This window comes from Chiloscyllium punctatum, chromosome 25 (genome assembly GCF_047496795.1).
Source record: "Chiloscyllium punctatum isolate Juve2018m chromosome 25, sChiPun1.3, whole genome shotgun sequence".
Classification (NCBI taxonomy): Eukaryota; Metazoa; Chordata; class Chondrichthyes; order Orectolobiformes; family Hemiscylliidae; genus Chiloscyllium; species Chiloscyllium punctatum.
The window spans coordinates 88,012,932-88,035,123 of record NC_092763.1 but is presented as its reverse complement, the minus strand read 5'-3'; the positions used below and the strand labels follow the sequence as shown (position 1 = coordinate 88,035,123).

General features: G+C 42.8%; 1 pseudogene; it reads right to left on the bottom strand.

Moving 5' to 3' along the window:
• The window catches only part of LOC140495680 (calcium-binding protein 39-like), a 93,247-nt pseudogene that overhangs the window by 46,928 nt on the left and 24,127 nt on the right, over window positions 1-22,192 (bottom strand).

Below are 22,192 nucleotides of genomic sequence, written 5' to 3'. Positions count from 1 at the left end.
TTTACCATTATTATTACTCCCTGTATCTTTTGCTCTAGGCATCCTCAACTAACTGTTCCACTTGCTCTTCCCCTTTCCCTTTCTGGCAACAGCAATAAAAACACACCATTTTCCAGTCCTTTCATTTCTGAAGAACAATCATTTCAAAACGTTAACTATTTTTCTCTCCATTGATGTAGCCAGACATGCTGAATTTCTCTACATTTTCTGTTTTAATTCGGCATTCGCACCAAGTCTTATATCATTTGCAAACTTGCAAATTTAGTAATTGGTCCCCACATCCAAAAGTTTTGGTGTATATTGTGAAAATCTTAGGCCCAAGCAATAACCTTTGCAGGGCAAAAGTGAGGACTACAGATGCCGAAAACCAGAGTTTAGATTAGTGTGGTGCTGGAAAAGCACAGCAGGTCAGGCAGCATCCGAGGAGCAGGAAAATTGACGTTCTGGCAAAAGCCCTTCATCAGGAATAACCTTTGCAGTACATATTGTCACAGGTTGCCAATGTGACAATGACCTATTTGTTTCAACTATCTGCTTTCTGTACGTTAATCAATTTTTAATTCATGCTAGACTATTATCTTCAGTCCCACGTGCTTTAATTTTGAAAAATACCATATATACTCGTGTATAGATCAAATTTTGAAAATAGTTTTTAGCTGAAATTGGGGGTCAGCTTATACATGGGGTATTGTTTTCGAGGGCTGAAATTCATGCTGTCATTCAAAATACAATATTATTAGCAGAAGTCAATTTGATCACACAACTAATCCCCGTAAAGAAGAATCCTAAATAGTTACTGAATTCTAATCTTCTATTGCTCACCTTCCTGCCATGTCTGAGTCAGCAACACAAACTTTCATCAATTTGCTACATTCTCTGATACAGTACATGGATTTCCAATCTCTCTGCGGGTTCCTTGCCCACAGGCCACAGCTCTGACTGGCTTACATCCTGCTCGTCAGGCATGCAGGTGTTCTGACTGGTGAGCAGTGATGTCATTGGGGACGGGGACCAGCACTACCTCCCTGTCCTGATACTGCATGGGGCCGTGCTGATGGAAGGTGCTGGAGGTTTTGTAGCCTAGTGTTGAATGGGGGGGGTGGGGGGGGTGGGGGGGGGGGAGTGGAGGAGGAGGAGAAGAAGAGAGGGGTAGGGTAGCCATAGGAGGAGTGTAGGAAAGGCCCTGTTACACAGCAGCTCAGTCAACAAGCTGTGCTCGAATTAAAGAAATGAAACTTAAACTGCACACTCACACTATTATTCTAAAGAAAGCACAAATTGTAAATTAACTTAGAATAATTACCTAACACTGATTATAGTCATAGAGTCATAGAGATGTACAGCATGAAAACAGACCCTTTGGTCCAACCCATCCATGCCGACCAGATATCCCAACCCAATCTAGTCCCACCTGCCAGCACCCGGCCCATATCCCTCCAAACCCTTCCTATTCATATACCCATCCAAATGCCTCTTAAATGTTGCAATTGTACCAGCCTCCACCACATTCTCTGGCAGCTCATTCCATACAAGTACCACCCTCTGAGTGAAAAGGTTGCCCCTTAGGTCTCTTTTATATCTTTCCCCTCTCACCCTAAACCTATGTCCTCTAGTTCTGGACTCCCCAACCCCAGGGAAAAGACTTTGCCTATTTATCCTATACATGCCCTTCATAATTTTGTAAACCTCTATAAGGTCACCCCTCAGCCTCCGACGCTCCAGGGAAAACAGTCCCAGCCTGTTCAGCCTCTCCCTATAGCTCAAATCCTCCAACCCTGGCAACATCCTTGTAAATCTTTTCTAAACCCTTTCAAGTTTCACAACATCTTTCCAATAGGAAGGAGACCAGAGTTGCACGCAATATTCCAACAGTGGCCTAACCAATGTCCTGTACAGCCACAACATGACCTCCCAACTCCTGTAGTCAATACTCTGACCAATAAAGGAAAGCACACCAAATGCCTTCTTCACTATCCTATCTACAAAATTTGATTTTAAAAGAGGAACAATGTGTCCTGTAAAATCCTCTATGAGTGGATTTAATGTTATTCCTCATTGTTTTGGAACTGAACAAAGCAGTACAATGAAATGTCAAAGAATTAAAGATATAGCGGTATGTAGTTTTATTCAGATATAATGGTGCAATTAAAATGATTAGCTTTGTAATGATATTAACTTCTGGATGTATAGTGAACAAAATGCAATAAATACTGATAGACTTAATACTAGTCTGAATGAATGAATCAATCAAAATGTGCTGTAGTAAACCAGGTGAGCTGAGTAATGAATGAATTGAGATGTGATATAGTAAACAAAGAGCAATGAATAGAGTTACTGGTATGAGTGAACGAATGCGATTTAGTTTAAGTGGGTTAATGGGAACACTGACTTACTTTCTTCATTAAGCAGATACTTTCTGAAAAATCTATGAAATTTCAGCAAAATAAGTTAATGGGAACATGCAGTTTCCTTTATAAGAGGTTTATAATGCAATATACTAGGGTCAATGTATACACGAGATATATAGAAAATACAAGATTTGTTTGGCCAAAAAATGGGGCCGACTTATACATTGACCTATACACAAGTATATACGGTAACCTCCAGTGTGGGACTTCACCAAGTTTTCTCTGTTAGCACCTTCCAAATACCTGTCCATTCTCATCTGGGAACACACAAGGGCAGCAGATAGAGTCATAGAGTCCTACAGCATGGAGACTGGCCCTTTGGCCCAAACTGATCCAAGCCAACCAAAACGTCCATCCATGTTAACCCTATTTCCCTGCACTTGGCTCATATCCTTCTAAACTTTTCTTATCCATGTATTTGTTCAAATGTTTTTTCAATGTTGTTAATGTACCTACCTCAACCATTTATGCTGGCAGCTCATTCCACATGTGTACCATCCTCTGTGTAAAAAAGTTGCCCCTCAGGTTCCCTTTTATTCTTTCCCCTCTAACCTTAAATTAATGCCCTCTGGTCCTTGATTCCCCAACCCTGGGAAAAAGACTGAGTGCATTCACCCTATCCATGCCTCTCATAATCTTATACACCTCTGCAAGATGCCCCATCAGTCTCCTATGTTCAAAAGAAAAAGCCCTAGCTTGTCCAACCTCTCCCTATAACTTAGACCATTGAGTCCTGGCAACATCCTTGTAAGTTTCTTCTGCACTCTTTCCAGTTTAATAACATCCTTCCTATAATAAGGGGTGCAAAACTGAACACAGTACTCCCAAGTATAGCCTCACCAACACCAGCAGAAGTGGTTGAGGTAGGTACATTAACAACTGCAACATAACTTCTGAACTTCTATACTCAATGCCCTAACTGATGAAGGCTAGTGTGCCAAAAACCTTCCTCACTGTCCTGTCTACCTGTGACGCCACTATTAGAGAATTGTGTACCTGAACTCCAAGGTCCCTTCTTTTCCACTGTACTCTTTCAGGCCCTACAATTCACCTTGAAACTCCTACCTTGATTTGACTTTCCAAAATGCAAGACCTCACACTTACCTATATTAAACTCCAAATAGGAACACCTCCCTCTGCAGGTTCCCCTCCAGACCATTCACAGTTTTGACTTGGAAACATATCACCATTCCTACATGGACAATAAATACTGGCCCAGCCAGTCATTCCCAAATTCCAGAAATGAATATTTAAAACTTGAACAGTGAGATGTGGTCTCATTGAAATTTACAAAGTTGTAATAGGGCTTGAGAGGATGAATATAAATAGAATATTTTTTCTGGCTTGTGAGTCCATATCAGGAAACATATCTCAGAATAAAGCATAGGCTAGTTAAGACAGAGATGGGCAGTATTTTTCAGAGGCTAGTAAATCTATCCCAGAAAGCAGTGTAAGATTAATCGTTAACCATTTTCAAGACCAAAATTGCTGTATTTCTGGAGACAAGTGACATTAAGAGATATGGTGATACTGCAGGAAAATGGTGTTGCTGCGTAGATTAGATATGATCCAACTGAAGAGTAGGAAATATTTAATGGGCTGAATGGCCTTCTCCTGTTCTTATCATTTTATAATCTTTCAGCTAATGCTGGATTGAGATTGAGATGAAAATACCTTAAATACATGAAAAGCTTCAGACTGGATATTTCTGCTTTTGTCTCTCAGTAAATTCATCATCAGCTTCAGATTTTCTGGTTTACTGGTATACTTTGGCATGATGTTGTAACTATGTCTATCCAGCAGTAATTTCCCTAGAAGCTTTTGGTTAAAAAAAAGGAATTAGAATCAATAATCCAGAGGCATGGGCTAACAGTGTGGAGCCAAGAGTTCCAATGGTCAACAGCAGCTTCAGAAATTAAAACTATTTAATGAAATAAAATTTGAATAAAAAGCTGGTATTGGTAATAACCATAAATTAACATATTTTCATTAAAAACCCAGCTGGTTCACTGATAGGCCGAGGGAAGGAAATCTGCTATCTTTACCTGATTTGACCTATTCACAGTAAGCACTCTGAAATGATGTGACAAACCATTCTGTTGTATCTGAAACAGAAAAAAACTATAATAAAAATAAAAGTGCAGTGCAGTGCAGTGAATTGAATGTAATGACAAAAGAATTCCCATACCTTCAGACATTGATGCTTGGTCACATAGTTTTCAGAATGCAGCAGTTTCTCATATTCAATAAATATCTAAAAATAAGCCAAAAGTCGTGTTCAGACTTTCTACTTTTGTACATGCCTTTATTGTTTGAACAGTCCTAAGATATTTAAGAATTTTGATTAAACTTACTTTGTCATAATTCTTTTCTAAAAAATGTGCAGAAATAAGCCTATGTCGGCTGAGCAAATCCTGAAAACATTGTGAAATATCAGTTATTGAAAAGTGACGATAACATTAATCACATACCTACTAAGGAACAATCACTTACCTTAAATGAAGCAAAGGCATCTGAGGCTATGTCAAAAGTGGACAGTTCTACATATCGGAAGAAATCATAAAACTGTTCTGAGTACAGAATTATTTTTGCCAAAGACTCATAACGAATGCATTCTCGCAACATAATGCCACAATTTAATGCAATTTCTGGTGTTTCATATCTATGAAACAAAAAAAGAAATGATTTAAATGCTTTCAATTTAACATGTCAAAGCTCTGAGAGAAGTGCACTGGAAATCAAGCCTGACTCCTCCACAAGCAAGACCAGATGTGCAAAATCCATCGAGAAAAAAGAGACTGTCACCAGATTTCTTCAAGAAATTCAAAACTGATTTATTCAAAACAAACTTGTTCTTTAGGTAGACAGCAGAACTGGGTGAATAACTACTGTGCAGAACTAAACAATATCCTCTTAATCCCAAACATGCATTTATACAGACAGGATGGGATACAGCAGGTGTATCATGGGTGGGAAAAATAATTGGAAAATAAAACACTCTTGTAGATCAAGAGTAAAAGGGTGGAATGAGTTGATTTCTCATAGTTCCTTCAGTTTTCTATCAATGAGATTAAGCTGCTGTCAGCTGCAGAATAATGGAAGACCTTCAGCTAAGATGGTGAATCAGTTCACCCAGATCATTGGATTGAGTTAATGGTTCAGATTTTAAGGTTTATGAGAGATCAGAGACACTGATCTCTGGAACTTTCTCTGATTCCCAGAAAATACTGAGAAATCTCATCGGCTGGCTTGCTGTCCAATAGAAACCAAAGTCCAGGGGCTGTTACTCGTTGATAGTAGCATAGATTCTGTGATGGCTCTTCACGTTTAGTTATTAAGGCCATAAAAGCAATTTTAATCTCATTTAAAAAGCTTTGTGCTTTACCTTTCCAAAATGATGTCCTTTCCCAATTGTAGTAATTGTATTGAGGTAATTTCCCTGATTGTGGCTGTTAATCTATTCTAATCAGGAAGTCCTTACTTACATATAAAAAGGGCTAAAAAAAAAATAAGTAGGAGTGTTAGACATCCTATTCACTAAAAGAAAGAAAAAAAAAGAACAAAAAAGGGCAAGTGCCAGAGATACTGACATTCTGGTACCTGACTCTGAATGAGGCAGTACTGAAGATAAAGTCTGTTCATATGTAAATAAAGAGTGACTTGGGGACAGATACTCGCCTCTGTGGAATTATTTCAGTGGCATTGAGAATAAAGCATGATCCTAAAGAAACTCACTCGTAATAGTCATCTTTGAGTTGGGGTAAATATTTCTTAGATCATACCTTTGTTTGGGAAACTTAACTCATTCAACCCTGTCCTCAGGGACTGGGCCCAGTATGCAGAAAGACTATTATTTCTTCTGGGCAAACAATATTGTGACAGACAAAAAAACAACAAGTAATTCTCCTAACAGCCCATGGAACTGCAGCTTCTTCTGATATTAGGAGCCTTGTTTTTCCTGAGCCATCAGATACTAAAACCTTTCAAGAATTGATGGACATAGTGAAGGAATATTACAACCCTGAGCCGCCACTAATTTTTGAGATGCTGTCACCTTTACTCAGCAAGTTGTGAACTTGGGGAATCCATATTAGGATTCTTGATGAGGTTAAGATGACTGATAGAAGTCTGTGACTTTAGTTTAATCCTTAATGGCATGTGGGATTAATGATGTAACTTTGCAAAAGCACCTACAAGCTGAAGCCCAACTGGACTTCAAATAGACGCTACAATTGGCTTTATCATTGGAAAATGCAGCAAGTGGAGCATGTGAGTTGCAGGGTACTCTGACGGAAATGGATGCCCTTGCCAGTCCAAGTGAGCTTAGGGAACACCACTCAAGTGAGGGCAATTGCATTGCCTCACTCAGGATATATCTTGAGAAAGAATTCTATTTGGATGCATCACAGCATGTTATGGCAACTGCTCTGCCCAAGACCACAATAAATTAGAGAGTTGTGAACACATCACATAAACCTGTCTTTCTTTCATTGCCTCCATCTATACTTCCCACTGCCTCAGGAATCATAGAATCCCTACAGTGTCCAGCAAGCCCATACCAACCCTCTGAAGAGTATCCCACCCAGACCCATTCTCCTATTATTCTACATTTACCCTTAACTAATGTGCCTAACCTATACATCCCTGAACACTACGGGCAATTTAGCATGGCAGATTCTCCTAATCTGCACATTTTTAGACTGTGGGAGGAAACCAGAGCACCTGAAGGAAATCCATTCAGCCATGGGGAGAATGTCGGTAAAAACAAGGACTGCAGATGCTGGAAACCAGATTCTAGATTAGAGTGTTGCTGGAAAAGCACAGCAGGTCAGGCAGCATCTGTGGAGCAGGAAAATTGACGTTTCAAAAGCCCTTCATCAGGAATAGAGGCAGGAAGCCTGCAGGGTGGAGAGAGAAATGAGATGAGGGTGGGGGTGGGGAGAAAGTAGCATTGAGTACAATAGGTGAACGGGGGTGGGGATAGAGGTGATAGGTCAGAGAGGAGGGTGGGGAAGGTAGCAAAGAGTACAATGGGTGAATGGGGGTGGGGATGAAAGTGATAGGTCAGAGGGGAGGGTGGAGTGCATCGGTGGAAAGAAAGATAGGCAGGTAGGACAAGTCATGGAGTCAGTGCTGAGCTGGAAGGTTGGAACTGGGGTGAGGTGGGGAAGGGGCAATGTGGAAATTGATAAAGTCCACATTGATGCCCTGGAGTTGAAGTGTTCCGAGGCGGAAGATGAGGTGTTCTTCCTCCAGGCGTCGGGTGGTGAGAGAGCGGTAGTGGAGAAGGCCCAGGATCTCCATGTCCTCGGCTGAGTGGGAGAGGGAGTTGAAATACTGGGCCACGGGGCGGTTTGGTTGATTGGTGTGGATGACCCAGAGATGTTCCCTAAAGCGCTCTGCTAGGAGGGTTCCAGTCTCCCCAATGTAGAGGAGACCTCATCAGGAGCAACTGATACAATAAATGATACTGGTGGATGTGCAGATAAAACTTTGATGGGATGTGGAAGGCTCCTTTAGGGCCTTGGATGGAGGTGAGGGAGGAGGTGTGGGTGCAGGTTTTGCAATTCCTGCTGTGGCTGGGGAAGGTGCCAGGACTGGAAGGTGGGTTGTTGGGGGGCGTGGACCTGACCAGGTAGTTATGGAGGGAATGGTCTTTACAGAAGCAGAAAGAGGTGGAGAGGGAAATAGATCCTTGGTGGTGGGGTCCGTTTGGAGGTGGTGGAAATGTCATCGGATGATGTGGTTTATGCGAAGGTTGGTAGGGTGGAAGGTGAGCACCAAGGGTTTCTGTCCTTGTTAAAGTTGGAGGGGTGGGGTTTGAGGGCAGAGGGGCGGGATGTGGACGAGAAGCATTGGAGGGCATCTTTAACCACATGGGAAGAGAGATTGTGGTCTGAGAATGTGCAAACTCCACACAGACAGTTGCCTGAGGCTGTAATCAACCCCAGGTCCCTACCCTGTCAGGCAGCAGTGCTAACCACTGAGCCACTGTGCTGCCCCTAAGGAAAGCAGTCAACATCACCTTTCTTGATTAAGGGGTTTTGCCTGAAACATTGATTTTCCTGCTCATCGGATGTTGCCTGACCTGCTGTGCTTTTCCAGCACCACACCCTTGACTCTAATCTCTAGCATCTGCAGTCCTCACTTTTGCAAAGCATAATCAATGACCTCTCCCACCTTAGTTATACTCTCTTTCGTTGGGCAAAAGACAAAAAAATTTGACATTCAAGAACAGCTCCTTTCCTGCTGTTAACAGACTTATGAACTCTTGATATTAGGTTGATCTTTCTCTGCTGCTTCTCAGTAGCTGTAACACTATATTAGAGTCATAGAGATGTACAGCATGGAAACAAACCCTTTGGTCCAACCTGTCAGTGCTGGCCAGATATCCTAAATTAACACAGTCCCATTTGCCAGCTTTTGGCCCATATCCCTCTAAACCCATCCTATCCACACATCCATCCAGATGCCTTTTAAATATTGCAATTGTACCAGTATTCATCACTCCCTCCAGCAGCTCATTCCATACACGCACCAACCGCTGCATGAAATAGTTGCATCTGAGGTCCCTTTTAAATCTTTCCCCTCTCTCTCTTAATTCTATGGTCTCTAGTTTTGGACTCAGTCACTCTGGGGAAAAATACCTTGGCTTTTCACCCTATCCATGCTCCTCATGGTTTTATAAACCTCCAGAAGGTCACCCCTCAGCCTCCGATGTTGCAGGTAAAATTTGCCAAGAGGTGCAAGGGAGGAACAAAGGACTTCTGGGGTCAGTTGCAGATGGGGCAGTGCCAGGATGTATTGAATCTATCAGGAAGGTTTCTCACATGATAAAACAAAAGGATCGGTTAAATGCAAGAGTGTCCAAAATAAGAGTGACGAACTTAGAGCATGGATCAGTACTTGGGAATACGATGTTGTGCCATAACGGAGACATGGGTTTCACAGGGGCAGGAATGATTGCTTGATGTTCCAGAACATTTAAAAAGAACAGGGAGGGTGGAAAAAGAGGAGGATGTGTAGCATTGCTAATCAGAGAGTGCATCACAGCTACAGAAACAAAGGTTGTTGAGGAAGGTTTGTCTACTGAGTCAGTATGGGTGGAAGTTAGGAACAGCAAGGGAACAGTCACCGCATTAGGGGTTTTCTACAGAACACCTAAAAGCAATAGAGAGATTGAAGAACTCATAGGCTGGCTGTTTCTGGAAAAATGCAGAAATAGCAGGGTTGTTGTTATGGGTGATTTCAACTTTCCCAATATTGATTGGAACCTCCTTAGTGCAGATGGTTGGGATGGAGCAGATTTTGTTGGGTGTGTTCAGGAGAGTTTCCTTACTCAGTATGTAGACAGACTGATGAGGGGAGAGGCCATTTTGGATTTGTTGCTTGGCAACGAGCCAGGACAGGTGTCAGATCTCGCGGTGGGAGAGCACTTTGCTGACAGTGATCACAACTGCCTCACATTTATCATAGCCTTGGAGAGGGAAAGAAGCAGTTACCGAGGGAAGATATTAAATTGGGGAAAAGCAAATTATGACACTATCAGAAAGGAGTTGGGAAGTACAGACTGGGAGCAATTGTTCCACAGAAAGGGCACAGCAGACATGTGGAGACTATTTAAGGAGCAGTCGTTGCGAGTGATGCACAAATTTGTTCCTCTGAGACAGGTAAGAAGGGGTAAGATTAAGGAACTTTGGATGATGAGAACAGAGGAACTTCTCATCAAAAGGAAGGAGGCAGCTTACGGAAGGTGGAGGAAGTAAGGATCTAGCACAGCGTTAGAGGAATACAGGCTTACTAGAAAGGAGCTCAGAAATGGACTGAGGAGAGCCAGGAGGGGGCACGCAAAAGGCTTGGCAAGAAGGATTAGGGAGAACCCAAAGGCATTTTACTCATACATGAGGAATAAGAGAATGACCAGGGAGAAGCTAGGGCCGATCAGGGATAGCAGAGGGAACTTGTGCGTGGAGTCTGAGCAGATTGGGGAAGCTCTAAATGAGTTTTTTGCTTCAGTTTTCATTAAGGAAAGGGACCTTGTTGTGAATGAGAACTTTCAGGAGCTGGGAAACAGTCTTGACCAGATCAAGATTGCTGAAGTTGATGTGCTGGAAATTTTGGAAAACGTTAAGGTTGATAAGTCCCCAAGGTCAGACCAGATTTATCCTAGTCTGCTCCGGGAAGCGAGAAAGGAAGTTGCTAAGTTGCTGGTGAGGATAGTTGCCTCCTCACTCTCCACGGAAGTCGTACCAGAGGATTGGAAGGAGGTGAATGTTGTTCCTCTTTTCAAGAAGGGTAATAGGGAAATCCCTGGCAATTACAGACCAGTCAGTCTTACGTCTGTGGTCAGCAAAGTTTTGGAAAGAATTCTGAGGGTTAGGATTTATGACTATTTGGAACAGCATAGTGTGATTAAAGGCAGTCAGCATGGCTTTGTGTGGGGCAGGTCATGCCTCACTAATCTTATTGAGCTCTTTGAGGAGGTGACGAGACAGGTCGACGAAGGTCGAGCAGTGGATGTGGTGTATATGGACTTCAGCAAGGCATTTGATAAGGTTCCCCATGGTAGGCTCATTCATAAAGCCAGGAGGTATGGTAAACAGGGAGATTTGGCTATCTGGATTCAGAATTGGCTGACTGACAGAAGGCAGAGAGTGGTTGTCGATGGAAAGCATTCTGCCTGGAGGTTAGTGTTGAGTGGGGTCCCACGGGGCTCTGTTCTTGGGCCTCTGCTCTTTGTAGTTTTTATAAATGACTTGGATGAGGAGGTTGAGGGGTGGGTTAGTAAATTTGCAGATGGCACAAAGGCGTTGATAGTATAGAGGTCTACTGCAGGTTGCAGCACAACATAGACAAGATGCAGAGTTGGACTGAGAAATGGCAGATGGAGTTCAACCTAGATAAATGCGAAGTGATGCATTTTGGAAGGTCGAACCCGAATGCTGAATATAGGATTAAAGACAGGATCCTTGGCAGTGTGGAGGAACAGAAGGATCTGGGTGTGCAAGTACATAGATCCCTCAAAGTTGCCACCCAAGTGCATAGGGTTGTTAAGAAAGCATATGGTGTTTTGGCTTTCATTAACAGGGGGATTGAGTGTAAGAGCCGTGAGGTTTTGCTGCAGCTCTACAAGTCCCTGGTGAGACCACACTTGGAATATTGTGTCCAGTTCTGGTCGCCCTACTATAGGAAAAATACAGAGGCTTTGTAGAGGGTGCAAAGAAGGTTTACCATGATGCTGCCTGGACTGGAGGGCTTGTCTTATGAAGAAAGGTTGAATAAGCTTGGACTTTTCTCTCTGGAGAGAAAGAGGAAGAGAGGAGACCTGATTGAGGTATACAAGCTAATGAGTGGAATGGATAGAATTAATAGTCAGAGACTTTTCCCCAGAGCAGGATTGACTGGTACAAGTAGTCATAGTTTGAAGACATTAGGAGGTAAGTGTAGAGGAGTGGTCAGAGGTAGGTTCTTCACGCAGAGAGTTGTGAATGCATGGAATGCTTGGCCAGCTGTGATGGTGGAAGCAGAGTCATTGGGGACATTTAAGTGACTACTGGACATGCACATGGATAGCAGTGAGTTGAGGGGTGCGTAGGTTATATTTCACATTAGGACTAAACCTGTGCTGTGCTTTTCTATGTTCTAAGCTGAAAGAAACAAATTATATACAAATAAGCAAAGTTTCGTAGTAGTTCAAAAGATTGATCAGAATTTAAGAACCTGCAAAATATGACCAAAAATTAATAAGGAGGAGCTTAAAACAATTACATTACCAGGGAACATCTTGTGCAGTTTTGGTCTCCTAGTCGGAGGAAGGACATTCTTGCTCCTGAGGGAGTCCAGTGAATGATCACCAGACTGATTCCCGGGATGGCAGGAATGACACATGCGGAAAGGCTGGATCGACTGGGCTTGTACTCACTGGAATTTAGTAGAATGAGGCGGAATCTTATAGAAACATATAAAAGGACTGGATCGACTACATTCGGGAGGAATTGAATTGAATTGAATTCATTGTCACATGTGCAGACGCACAGTGAAAAGTTTTGTCTTGTGAGCAATACAGGCAGATCACAGAGTTAAGTAGCATAGATAAGGAAATAATCGGTAAACAGTGGCTTCAAACCTGTGAGTTTAGATAAAACATAGTTATTAGTAATTTTTAAAAGTTTGCTATTAAGTTTAAAGAGTGTAGAATGATTGTGGAAAATAGGAAACTTAGATCTGCATGCAGGAGCTCGCAAGGAGTCGACCATATCCGGTGCCATCTTGCATCCGTACGTTTGGGGAGGTGTACAACAAAGGGGTCACAGTTGAAGAATAAGGGGTAAGCCTGAATTCACCAGAGTTGTGAACTTGCGGAATTCTGTCCCACAGAAAGCTGTTAGGGCCAGTTCTTTTATACAGGATTGGCACATCAGAGAGGGAGCTGGATGTGGCCCTTGCAGCTAAAGGGATCAAGGGGTATGGAGAGGAAGTGGTCATGGGACACTAAAATTGCACAATCAGCCATGATCACATTGAATGGTGGTGCAGGCTCGAAGGGTTGATTGGACTCTTGTACACCTATTTTCCATGTTTCTTTGTCTTCTGAGAAAACCATTTGACTTAAAGACTGACAAGCCCTTAGGACCAGAGGATAAAGGAAGCCATGCCACTAGACCATTGTAATCTGGTCCAAGGTCACTATGTGGATCAATGCAGTCCTCATAGTCTCGAGGAATGGTCAGCTGTGCCACAAAAAGGTGAATGACCTAATTTTCTCCACCAGGGTAAATGCTGCACTTGATTTTTCTCTGCAACGTCACACTCACTCTCTCTGCAGCTGCGCTCACCTTACTCCAAGTCATATGGTATGCCTCTGATACAATCACATTTTCTCTTTCACTCTCAGTCACCTCCAATCTCCCACCATCACTGACCCAGTGTGGCCTCAATGCTGCCTGCTTTCTCATCCGGACACTTTTTGTCTCTCTGCACCAGCACAAATTGCTGTGCCAACCATTGTTATCTTACTCAGTCTTTCACTCATGCCTGGAGAAAACAGCCCATAAAAAGGCAGAGAGAGCCAAGTCAGATGGAGAGGGACCTGACATCTGGCTTCTCACCCACTTTGAGAAAAGAATCAAAGCAAATCCCTCACAGGAGAAGACCACGATCACTTCTGTGGGGATGCTACGGACCCATGACCCATCAACCGAATAAATGCCATTTTTCATTTCACTGCAACTCTCACAGTAACCCTCCAGTTACATTCATTGCTCACACTGAAACAAAGAAAATATGAATAGGCCACTCAACCCTTCCAGCCTGCTCCTACCATTCAATATGATCATGGCTGATCATCCAACCCAGTCCCCTGCTCTCACTTTTTTCCCCATCACCTTTGTTCAATTTAGTCCTAAGGAATATATCTAACTCTTTATTGAAAACATCCAATGTTTCAACCTAAACCATGTTCTGTTGCAGAGAATCCCACAGACTCTTCTGACTCTGTGTGAAGAAATTTCTCCTCATCTCAGTCCTCAATGGGCTACCCCAATCCTTAAACTGTAACCCCTGGTTCTGCACTCCCTGGCCTTTGGGAACACCCTTCCTGACTACCCTGTCCAGTCTTGTTGGAATTTTATAGGTTTCTGAGATCTCCCTCATTCTTCTAAACTCCAGTGAATATAATCCTGACAGAACCAGTCTCTGGATCCTACCATGGCAGGACACCACTTCAAACTATTGGCTGCAACACATTCTCTCTCTTGAGCCTTGAAGTGGAATGTCCATGATCTCTGTGGAGAAACAGAATATTCTCCACCATACCACTTATTTGATCTCTGAGGAAGAGATCCCAAGGCCCTTAAGAAGCATTGGCAACACCACCTCCTGCACTGCTACCCACCTCAGGGTCTGCTGGATACCCCCATATACTGGCACTTCATTGTCCCAACCTTTGGTCACATGCTTGAAAGCATGGCGTGTGGAAGTTGAGGAACCTGGCACTCACTCTGGATGCCCATTCTTCACATGGAGAAAAGGTGGCTCCAAGAGGTCTCCAGCCAGATGAATCATCAGAAGTCTTGTCTTGGTCCTTCACCTCCAGTCTGCCTGCTCCCTCTGACCCTTGGAATTCCAAGTCAACAAATGTGGTGCTGGAAAAGCACAGCCGGTCAGGCTGCAAGTTGGCATCCTGTCTACCCAGTGTCCACATCAGGTGCAGTGGACACAGTTGATAACGTGTGTGGAGGTGTCTGTGTGATGTGGAATGATCCTTTGGGACCTTGGATGGATTTTCCTGCACCTCCACACACAATATCTACTATATCCGTTGCTCCTGGTGTGGTCTCCTGTACATTGGGGAGACAGGAGGCCAACTTGCAGAACATTTCAGAGAATATCTCTGGGACACACACACTAAACAACACTACTGCCCTGTGGCCAAACACTTTAATTCCCCCCTCCCCTCTGCCAAGGACATGCAAGTGCCAGATTCTAGCCACCAAACGCTTGGAGGAAGAACTAGGAGAAAGTGAGGATTGCAGATGCTGGAGTACCAGAGTTGAAAAATGTCATGCTGGAAAAACACAGCAGGCCAGGCAGCATCCGAGGAGCAGAAGGGCTTATGCCCGAAACGTCGATTCTCCTGCTCCTCGGATGCTGCCTGGCCTGCTGTGTTTTTCCAGCACAACATTTTTCAACTCTGATCTCCAGCATCTGCAGTCCTCACTTTCTCCTAGTTGATCTTAACCTACTGCGAATCCTCTTGCAAGGATGCCTTCCTTGAAGAAGCTCTCCTCCTCCCTCTGCTTGGAGGAAGAACACCTCATCTTCCACCTGGGACCCTCCAACCACACGGGATCAATGTTGATTTCACCAGTTTCCTCATCTCCTCTCCCCTCACCTTATCCCAGATCCAACTCTCCAACTTGGTACTGCCCTGTAAACTGTCCTACCTGTCCATCTTCTTTCCCATCTATACACTCCATCCTCCACTGTGACCTATCACCATTACCCCCACCTTCATCTACCTATCGCATTCCCAACTACCTTCCCCCCACCCCCACCCCCAGCCCCCACTTATCTCTCAGCCCCCTTGGGCCTTCCCCAATTTCCTGATGAAGAGCTTATGCTCAAAACATCAACTCTCCTGCTCCTTGGATGCTGCCTGGTCAACTGTGCTTTTCCAGCACCACACTTTTTCACTCTGATCTCCAGCATCTGCAATCCTCACTTTCTCCTTGGAATTCTAAGTAATTTGTCTCTAGACTGTCCAGACACAAGCACCCAGGGGGTTGCTTATCCAACTTCAATGTAACAGATTCTAGTGCTGAGAGGGCTCCTTCCTTCAGCTGCACAACCTGGGGAACACTGAGATGTAGTGGGTGAGAACGAAAATAATTGAGGGCACTTTGGATAGCACTGGTGATATTTCACTTTGTATAAAATCTCATGACTTCATAATTGTTCCTGGTTTTACAATACATCTGTTTGTGTGAGTCAGTGTACATCCTGAATTTAACTGTACCAATGTGATGCCTAGCTTCATTTCACAGAATCACAGAATTGCTATAGCACAGAAGGAGGCCATTCAGTGCATCATTCCTGCTATCCCCTCATGTCAATTTCCTACCTTTCCCCCCATAGCCTGACTCACCATTTCTGTGCAAATCATCATCCAATATTCTCGTGAATGCCTAATTGAACCAGCCTCCTCCACTTCTCCAGGCAGTATATTCCATACACTTGCTGATTGAAAAGGTAATTCTTACATCACCTTTGTTTGTTTGCTCATCACTTTATTTCTATCCCTTCTTATTACTTCATTCTTTTCTAAATGGGAATAGCTTCTCTATATCTACTCTGTTCATCAATGTTTTGAAAACATTGATGAAATCTCCTCTTAACATTATTCTCTCAATGAACGTTATTCTTTCAATGAAAGAACAGTTTCTACTTCCTCACTCTGTCCTCATCACTCAAGTTTCTTATTCCTGGAACCACTCTAGTAAATCTTTTCTGCAATCTCTCTCCAATGCATTCACATTTTTCCTATTTTGTGACATCCAGGACTGTACTCAATGTTCCAGCTATGGTTGAACAAGTGTCTTGTACAAGCTCAACACAACCTCCTTGCTCTCATATTCTAAGCCCCAATTAATAAAGCCAAGAACACTATGCTTAATTCCTGTCCTGCCACCTTCATGATCTCTGCACGTAAACACCTGGGTCCTCCTTCTCCTGCAACCTTGAGATTGTACCTCATTTTATATTGCCTTTCAATGTTCCTCTGACCAAAATGCATCACCTCTCACTTCACTGCATTGAACTTCATTTACCTCCTATCCATCCACTCCATTAATTTGACAATGTCCTTACAGAGTTCCACATTGCCCTCCTCACAGTTCTTCAAAGTTTAGTATAATTTACAAACTTGGAAAGTGTCCCCTGCACACCAACATCAAGATCATTAATATATTTATCAAGAAAAATAAGGGTCCCAATACTGACTCTTGGGGAACTTCACCACAAACCTTCATCCAACTCAAAAAACATCCATTGACCATTACTCTCTGTTTCCCATCTTTCAGCCAGTTTTATATCCACAGTGCTGCTGGCCATGTAGAATATACCATGGATTGATGACTGTGCTGAGAGACTGCTGCAGCTAGTGAATGCAAGATGAATAAGGCTTACATAGGACAACGAGTTTGGCTGGTAACTTTACCCTCTTGATCAAGCATCCCCACTCTTTCCCTGGGTTCTGTATCCAAAAGTAATGAGGTGACAATGTCAAATGTGATCATTCACTGTCCATCCCTTGAAGGTCTGATGTTCTTGACTGTGGATGACTACTCCCCTCCCACGTTATGCTGTTCCCATCTAATATTGTCCTGTAATCTCCCCCTTTACAAATACTGTTGCTACCGTCACAATTGTTATCCACCCTTCCCCAAGTCTGTAGAACTCAATCCCCACAAGCAGATTCCCAAGTGTCTTTCTCCTGGCAGTGGCTCCCCTTATACCCCAAACTTTCTTTCCTTTAGTTTCTCTGACCATGGCCCACTCCTTTTGAGTGACCTAACTGGACAGCCCCAAAGCAGTAGAGCCCTGACCTTTGTTGTACAGTTCTATGTCCACATTAATGCTATCCCCAAGACTTCCACTCCAGACTTATTAAGATCAACTTCCCAGACTGCAGAGGCACAGACACACTGATTGGGAACACCCTGCCTGGAAGCCTGATCATGGCCAATCCCTGGGCTCGTACGGGAGGCTGTTCTTGACTTACTGTGCTAGGACCCCTGACTGCTGGGGGTTTCGATAGGGACTGTTTGAGACCTGGCTGCCTGCTTGCTGCATGTGCAGTGTATTATCACCGTAAACTGCTGGCACATGTTGCAGGTGTGAGATTGACAATAGGAAGAGGGCTGCTGACTTGCAAGGCAAGCTGCCTATTTGTGTGACTGCACGAAATGGCACACCAAGGTATGGCAAGAAAAAATGGAGACAAAAGCAAAATACTGTGAATGCTGGAAATCTGGAACAAACACAGAAAATGCTGGAGAAACTCAGCAGATCTGGCAGTATCTGTGCAGAGAGAAATGAGGAAGTTGATGTCTCAAGTCTTTTATTGCTCTTCTTCAGGACTTTGGGTGAGCACCCAGCTTTGAGGTTGATCAGCCTGAGATGCAGCCCAGTCTTATCCTTGAGCTGGGCACCTATCCATGTGTACAAAGTGTCCTTCAGTAGCAACTTAATGCAAATTGCCAGTGCACCCTGCAGTACTTCCTAAGCATCCTTCAGGTTGATCAGAGAAGAGCCATGAAGAGCCAGAGGCATTGGCAGTTACCATATGCCTATGTCTATGGGTAAGGTGGGTATTTGGCTGGTGCCCATGGATCATGCTCTGAGATGTTTTTACTTGGTGAACAACATGAAGGCTTTTCACAGCCAGCAGCAAGGTACCTGCTCTAACTTCCACATTGGGAATTCTCAGGATCTACTTTGTTCACGGCAGATGACAGAATAGAAAGCTGCATATGAATGAGGTGAGATCTGCAGTTAATAAGTTATAGAGTCATAGAGTAACACAGCATGGAAATAGGCCCTTTGGCCCAAACTGGTCCATGCTGCCCACTCAGCTAGTTCCAATTGCCCATATTTGGTCAATATCCCTCTAAACCCTTCCCATCCTTGTACCTATCCAAATGTTTTTTAAATATTGCCATTGTACCTGCCTCAACCACTTTTTGTGGCAGCCCATTCCACATACGCATCACTCCCTGCATGTTAATAAATAATATTCTCCTTTAGTAGGTAACTCATATCTCTCTCGTGAAAATCTGGCCTCAAACTTAAAAGGTGAAGTGATTTATTCCAACATTGATCTCACTGTATTTCTCACATAATTCTGCCACATTCCCACCATAGCTTACATTGATTAGGCCTCTTTAAGATTCCACATGATGAGTTTCTTCAGAGAAAAAAAAAATTGCTCTTGAATAAAATTGAAACCTGTTTGTGTCCCTTAAATGTTCAAACAACAAATTTCTGAATGTAGTTGTTCTTACCCCTTTAGCAACATGAAGAGAATCTGCATATGGGAGAATACATACTCTACTGTTGGTGTCTGTGTGCCAATCTGCCTACAAAGAATATTGTTGAAGATCTCCGATACATCCTTCTTGCCCTAAAGTGAGAGCAAAAGGAAATTTAGGAATTCCAAAGGCTTATGGGTAAAAGAAGTTCTGGTACCACTGTGGCAAAAAAAAGAGACATTCATCTCACTGAGTCTACACCAGTCAACATATCAGAAAATAAATCTTCAAAATTCATTTGTGGAAAGAGAAATATAACATACTTTCTCTGAAATCAAAATCCCTCCTAAAAGCAAGCAACTCAGATTTAAATATTTCATCATCTTCAAAACCACATGACCAGCAAGAAATCCACTCAGACAGGTGGATAGAGAAGCTGGGATTCCACCTTTGCCTAGCACACACACCTGCCCCTGTCCATTCCATCCTCCCCTTTGAGGAACTTACATTTCTTCCAGACTAGAATCCTGAAAATGTCAAGCCTTGGATTTATACTGTCCCCAGATCAAAATGTTAGTGTTTTACTCACACATTGAAATGTAATAAGTGAAAAGACCAACATACATTTATAAAACAAACTGTGATTTAATTAACGATATGGCATAAAATTACTTAACTAATTCTGATTTAATGTACCTCAAAGTCGATCATAGGGAGACCAGCTATCAGAGTGCTGAGAAGGTCAGAGTTATAAAGCTCCTGGACTAACTGCCACAACCTCTGTCTGAGCATCCTTCCCACTTGTGCCATAAAGTATTTCCTTCATTAATATCAAGCTTTCTGACACTTCCTCAGTGACCTAAACAAAATAATGACAGTTGAGCAAGTCTCCATGAAAACATGTACAGGCAATATTGGTGAAAAGGGGTCAAGCAACAACAGCTGGACTAAACAGAAACACAGTCTAAACTCCTCTGCACATGTTTAAATTACAGGAGCTCAATATGGGAATATGGAGAGCTGCAACGAAAATCAAACAACAGAAAGTTGCTGCTATAAGATTGCCAATTAGACCTTACAACATAGTTGCAGAAATGGGCCATTCTGCCCATCAACTCGATTCCACCATTCAATCAGATCGTAGCTGATAATGATAATTCTCAACTTCACTTTCCTGTCTTTTCCCTGAAACCCTTGATTCCCTCACTGATTCAAAATCTGTCTCTCTCAGCCTTGAATATACTTAACAATCCAACCTCAACAAAGAACTCCACAGATTCACTGTCCGGTGAGAGAAGAAATCCTCCTCGCCTCTGTCTTAAATGATGTGACAATAATATGGCTTTAAGAAGCATATTTTGTTCTTTTTTTTTCTGAAGAGGGGTTGAAGCAGAGGTACTGAGCAGTCTGTTCCAAGCCAATAAAGTAAACAGTTTGTGAAGCCTTGGGGTTTTTTAAAGTTGGAACAAGATCTTTTCCCAGGAGTGGGGGAGTCTAAAACTAGAGGACATTGATTTAAGGTGAGAGGGGAAAGATTTAAAGGGACCTAAATGGGACCTTTTCACTCAGAGGGTAGTACGTGTATGGAATAAGCTGCCAGAGGAAGTGGTGGAGGCTGGTACAATTGCAACATTCAAAAGTATCTGGGTATATGAATAGGAAAAGTTTAGAGGGATATGGGCCAAATGCTAGCAAATGGGACTAAATGTGTTTCGGATATCTGGTCAGCATGGACAAGTTGGACCGAAGAGTTTATTTCTGTGCTGTATATCTCTATGACTCTCTGCTTCTAGTAGAAGCAACCTGAACAGGTGGGGTCAAGCGCCCACAGAATCAGGATTTTAGTTTAACTTTCAGTAGCTGCGGGGGTTTGGAAGCTGATATACATCTCTCTCTGCGACAGCAAAACACTCAGTTCATTCTCTCCCTCTGTGTTTTCTCTTGATGTTTTTGTCCTCCTGAACTGGAAAAGCATTGCATGTGAGACAATCTAATTTACTGAATTTGCCTTCGCCAAGAGTGTGTTTAGATTAGATTAGATTACTTACAATGTGGAAACAGGCCCTTTGGCCCAACAAGTCCACACCGACCCTCCGAAGAGCAACCCACCAAGACCCATTCCCCTACATTTACCTCTTCACCTGACACTATGGGCAATTTAGCATGGCCAATTAACCTAACGTGCACATCTTTGGACTGTGGGAGGAAACCAGAACACCCTGAGGAAACCCACGCAGACACGGGGAGAATGTGCAAACTCCACACAGACAGTTGCCCGAGGCAGAGATTGAACCCGGATCTCTGGCGCTGTGAGGTAACAGTGTTAATCACTGTGCCCTCGTGCCATTTATGGGATGTTATATATTGGAAGAGTTGTTGTTTACTATTTAAATAATTTGCTATTCTCCTTTAGGTTTTCTAATAGAGTTCAATAGAGTAGAATAGAATTCTTCTTTCTTTTGTTTATGTATTAACTATAGTGTAAGAATAAAGTGCGTTTTGCTTAAAACCTAGTAGTTTGATCAACCAAATTGCATCCAGAACATAATACCTAACACATGCCTTTAGAAATAAGAAACAGTTGGGATCTAGGCTACCCTCTTCATATATTGTGAGGGCTTTTGCTCTGTTTCTTAACAATGGGCAACCCCTTACTGTGGTCTTAGACTCTCCCACAAATGGAAACAATCTTTTCAGTTCACCTCAAGCATCGACAGCTTCTTGTTGGTGAGAATAAAGTCTAGATTTCCACTACCAAGAGAATTAAAAATGTAATAGCCTCTTGAATAATATTTTGCACCTATTCACTATTTGAATGATTTCAATCCTCAATCGTTCAGGTCCTTTTCAGTTCTTAGCATCTCACAATGTGAATCTTGGATCCAAAGTGGATAGTCTCACATTTTTCCACAACGTATCCTATTTTCCAGAGTTTTGTCGAGTCACTTAATCTATCAAACTCTCTTTGCAGCTTTCTGCTGTAATCAACATGATTTACTTTCTGCCTTATTTAATATCACCATGTATGTCTCTCTCTACTTTTGGCCAAGTCCTTTGGAAAGGATCTATGGGATGGCAACATTTCCTAATGTGTCGGCAACGAACACATCATCACCAATTCAGAAGCTCCATAGACATTCAATTCTCAGAGGAGGATGAATTAGCTGCAGATTGAACTTTGCTCCTCATTCAGACAGAACTTGCTCTTCAAAGATTCAGCAGCCATTGTGATTGACTGGCACCACTGTTGCCCCA